This window comes from Psammomys obesus, unplaced genomic scaffold (genome assembly GCF_907164565.1).
Source record: "Psammomys obesus unplaced genomic scaffold, mPsaObe1.curated_primary_1811, whole genome shotgun sequence".
Lineage (NCBI taxonomy): Eukaryota > Metazoa > Chordata > Mammalia > Rodentia > Muridae > Psammomys > Psammomys obesus.
The window spans coordinates 12628742-12633970 of NW_026593286.1; the positions used below are offsets into that span (position 1 = coordinate 12628742).

Below are 5229 nucleotides of genomic sequence, written 5' to 3' on the forward strand. Positions count from 1 at the left end.
GCTGAATATTTTAGAGGCATTTTCAGTCACTTCCTGGCCTTATGTGTATGGTTTCCAACTCCATCAAAGCCAAGTCATTGTAGATGTTAATATATATTATATATAAAATATTATATGCCTATATATAAAATATAATGCTGTATAATTATATATCGTATATATGTGATTATAAAACCACAAATATGTAATATATAAAATATATAATTATAAAGTTATAAAATATATACAATTGTGTATATATTTACCATGATAGTAAACTAAAAAATGTCAACATGCAGCACATAAAACAATGTAAAATAATATGTCATCATCTTGTATCAGAAATATGTTTTAAGTCAGGCCTTTACTTGAGAGCCGTTTTATTGGAATAATCCTGTTTTCTTTATTTTTTGAATTGTATCATTATCTTTATAATAATCATTATTAATCTTATTCTTTTAAAAAAATTATTGATTCTTTGTGAATGTCACATCATGCACCCCAATACAACTTATCTCCCTGTCCTTCCATATCCATCCTCTGCCCCTGCAGCCTCCCCCCAAAAGAAAAGAAAAACCAAAACAATATATATACATATATGTATATATCACATATATAGTATATCATTTCATCATTGTTTCTGGTATTATAAAAGGTGATTAACTCCATGATAAATGAGAACAGTGGGAGACTGGGATTCTCTTCACATTTCTAAAACAGTTTATACTTGTCAATAAAACTTTCTATTGTTATTAATTTCTGTGTCCTGGTGGTACAGTCCTAAGGAGCAATAAGACTATGTTTTAATACTCTTATTGAGACAAACAGTGATCTTTTTTCATAAAGTCCTTCAGCGACAAGAGAATGTGGTGGCTTGGGAACAATTTCTTCTGGTTTCTAGGTTTTTGGCCTGTGGGATCTTCTCTCATCTGGCATGACCCATTTAGGTTGGCGTATTTACACTTCTGTACGTATAGTTAATAAAGAATCCACCATAATTTTAATGATATTTATAATGATGATCAGAAAAAAAAAAGAATTCTGGAAAGTGTCAAACCACTGTGATCCCAGAATTTAGAAGGCTGAGAAGGGAGATTTAAGAGTTTGAGGTCAGTTTGAACCACATTGTGAGACCCTGCCTCAGAAAGTAATGAAAAAATGGTATCTGCTAAGAGCTTGTTGCATACAGGTCCTGTGTTGAGGACATACTTTGTATTCTTGATCTAGCTTTAGGAGGTATGTGTTGGAGAAACTGAGTCTTGGGGTATTTAAGGAATTGCCCAAAATCCTTGGGCAAAACTAAGACTTTATTCAGCCTGACTGCCTCTCCTGTTTACCATTTTACACTTCTGAATAAAAAGATATAGCTTATTAATTTTTGTAAGAAAATAGTAAATGAAGCAATGATATAGGGAAAACTCAACTTCTGTCTTAGCATTCAATAATGACTCCTAATATTTTTACATAGATCTTTTAAGAATGTTCCTAACATACATACAAATACAGATGTGATAAAATATAAGCAATAATATGACTATGAGAACACACGCAGGATAAAAGTTATAATATAATATATCATTCGTAATTATATATTTAAAGTTATGCATTTAATTTTAATAAAAGCATATAAAATGGGTACCAACTTCTGGGCATAATTCAATATCTATACTTTTTTCTAATAATAGATTTGAACTTATCTCTATGTCACTCATGGTTAATGGGTATGTCTTTATCCTAACAGGAGGCCAAGAATTCCAATGTATGAGTAAAATAGCTTGTTTAACCAGCTTCCGATTATTTAGTATTGCCTGTTTTCATATTTTTCAATCATAAAAGTTTCTTTGAGGAAATCAAGAAGTAGCTCAACAGCTCAGAGTACTGGCTGCTCTTCCGGAGGTTTTGGGTTCCATTTCCAGCATCTGCATAACTACAGTTCCAGGGGACCTGACGCCATTATCTGACTTCCAAAGACACCACACATACATAGTACACAGGTATATAAGCAGGCAAAACACCCATGGACGTAAAATTGGAAAGTGCCTTGAGAAACCATCTTAGGCATTTACCTCTCCTAATGTGCCCTGTTATCTCATTAATATAAACTCAAAGAACTGGAATTACAAGGTCAGAATGTAAGACTTAGAGGTCGTTCCATACTGTTAAATTCAAACGAAGACAACTCCACCAGTGTAAATTCCCAATGATATTGTACAAAAGGGCTTATGCTTCCTCACCTAGCTTACTGTGTACTAGTTTTTTGTAGTCTCAGCCTGTCTAATAAGCAAACACATCACTTTACTTTTCACCTCTATTATGTGTGTTTTTTATTGACTTGTCTTCATTTATGAACCTTCTATTCATATGTTTTGCCCATTTTCTTTTCAGTTTTTGCTTATTGACTATAAGTATATTTTATACATATTAAAGACATTGGTACGTAGTTGCACAATCTGTTCCTCCATTATTTAAAATTATGCCTTACCTTTCAAATGTTTGATTTTGCTATTATGAAATTACACTTCTCCATTTATAAACTTTAGTATATTTTATTGCAGTTTTATTGAGATATAACTTACATACAGTTTCAGTGGAGTTTTAGTATATTCACGGAGTTGGGCAACCATTACACCCGTCTAACTTCATAAACTTTCATTACTCTAAAAGGAAATTACTACTTCACACCCAGTTCCCATTTTTTCCCCTGATCCCCTGGAATCATTAACCTATTTTCCACCTTTATAAAATTTTCTATCTTTATTTCATGGCTCCTTGTTATTGGGGTAGGAGGAGAGGTCTTGCTGTGTAGACTAAGCTTGCCCCAAACTCACAGCCCCCCTTGCTTCCCTCCTGGGGTCCACTTAATCTATGTCTGTGTCTGTTCTTGCTCCAGCTCCACACTGTCAGAATCAATGTAATTTGTAGTAAGTTACGTAGTCTAAAAAGTGTGAATCTTCGGGCTCTTTGATCTTATTCAAAATTATTTTTAGCCCAGTGTCTTCCACAAATTTTAACATTCACTTTAGAGTTAGGTTGTTAATTTCTGTAAACATGCATTTGGAATCTTATTAGGAATTACACTGAATCCTTGGCTCATTTGAAGGAATAATGCCAGGTGGGAGAGACTGTTCTCTGGTTAAGATCGTTTCTCAGTCAGGTGCTGTGGTGGACGTCTGTAATCCCAGCACTAGGGAGGCAGAGGCAGACAGATCTCTGTGAGTTCGAGGCCAACCTGGTCTACATAGCAAGTTCAGGACATCCAAGGATACACAGAGAAACCCTGTCTTGAAAACCAAAACCAGGGCCTGGTGGAAGCCAAGATGGCGCTGAAGAGGCGTTGAGGCCACAGTTGGCACTTGTTGGTGTCTGAGCCCAATTCTTTGGAAGAGACGGTGGCAGACGCCCCCTGTGCACGATGGCCCGGCATCGGAATGTCCGGGGCTATCGTCTGAAATTGTGCCAAAAGTTGTGAAAATGACTGCATCTAAGAAGAAGCAAACAGTGGGATTTGAAGAGCCTGGTTCTTCAATGGAGATAGTCCGCACACCCCTCACAAAGGCCCTCCTGGTGACGACATCAGCATCACGACTCCTTAACTTGAGACCAGCACTCCTAAATCTGTCCTCTAGTCTCCCTTCGTTCAAGTATCAGGTGAGCTGAGTTCAACTCCAACACCAGTGAAAAATTCTGGCAAACTGAAGCAGCAGAATTGGAGAAGCGGCAGGGCTGGAAGCTGTTGCTCAACCTAGTGATCATTGGTCATGTTGATGCTGGGAAAAGTACTCTGATGGGCATATGCTTTATCTTCTGGGTAATGTAAACAAAAGAACTATGTGTAAGTATGAACAAGGTTCTAAAGAGGCTGGCAAGGCTTCGTTTGCATATGCTTGGGTCTTGGATAAGACTGGAGAAGAAAGGGAAAGTGGAGTAACAGAGGATATTGACATGATGAAGTTTGAAACCACAACCAAAGTTATTACATTAGTAGATGCTCCAGGCCATAAAGATTTCGTTCCATACCTGACCACAGGAGCATCCCAGGCTGATGTAGCTGTTTTAGTTTCTGATGCCACCCGGGGAGAGTTTGAAGCTGGATTTGAGACTGGAGGACAGGCCGGAGAGCACGGCCTTTTTGGTCCAGTCTCTTGGAGTGACACAGCTTTCTGTGGCCGTCAAGAAAATGGATCAGGTAAATTGGCAACAAGAAAGATTTCAAGAGATTACTGGAAAACTTGGGCATGTCCTCAAGCAAGCCAGTTTTAAGGAGAGTGAGGTAGCTTTTATCACCTCATGTGGTCTCAGTGATGAAAATTTAATCACAAGATCACAGTCAAGTGACATCACGATGAGGTAGGAAGGATTATGTTTATTAGAACAGTTTGATTCCTTCAAGCTCCCTCAACGATCTATTGACAAACCTTTTAGATTATGTGTGCTGGATGTCTTTAAAGATCAACGATCGGGCTTTTGTGTGACTGGTGAAATTGAAGCTGGTTACATACAGACTGGTGACCGACTGTTAGCAAAAAGAATCACTCTGCATGAGGAACCTGTCAATTGGGCAGCAGTGGGCAATCGTGTTAGTCTGACTTTGGTTGGGATGGATACCATCAAAATCAATGTTGGCTGCATATTTTGTGGCCGCCGAAGGACCCATCAGAGCTTGCGCTCACTTCAGAGCCTGCTCAGCTTCAGCTTTGACGTTTCCATCACTAAAGGATTTCCTGTGCTGTTATACCATCAAACCGCCAGTGAGCCTGTTGTTATTAAATGACTGATTAGTGTCCTGAACAAAAGTACTGGTGAAGTCACAAAAAAGAAGCCCAAGCTGCCGACCAAGGGCCAATGTACTGGGGATGCCAAAGAGTTCTTACTTGTCGTTTGCATCTATCAGCATTTGCCATATTAAATATTAAAATAAAAATGTTTAATGTCCACTTTTGATTTCCTTCGAGATGACAATCATAAATTCATGACCTGTCACCAGAGCATTTACAAATGAAAAATAGATGAACCGGGGGCTGGAGAGATGGCCCCATAGTTAGGAGTGCTTGCTACTACTCTTGTAAAGGCTCAGTATTCAGTTCCCAGAACCAATACGACAGCTCACAGCTGTCTGTAACTCCAATTCCAGGGTGTGTGACACTCCCTCTGACCTCCATCAGCACTGCATGCCAACAGGGCATATACACATGTACACGCAAACCATCATACGCATAAAACAAAAACAAGTACGTCTTAAAGAGTAGCTAC

The 5229-nt window shown here is 38.2% G+C and overlaps 1 pseudogene; it reads left to right on the top strand.

Annotated features, from left to right (window-relative positions):
* Positions 1–3429: 3429 nt before the first annotated feature.
* LOC129683660 (HBS1-like protein) lies at positions 3430–4885 on the top strand (annotated as a pseudogene).
* Positions 4886–5229: the final 344 nt, after the last annotated feature.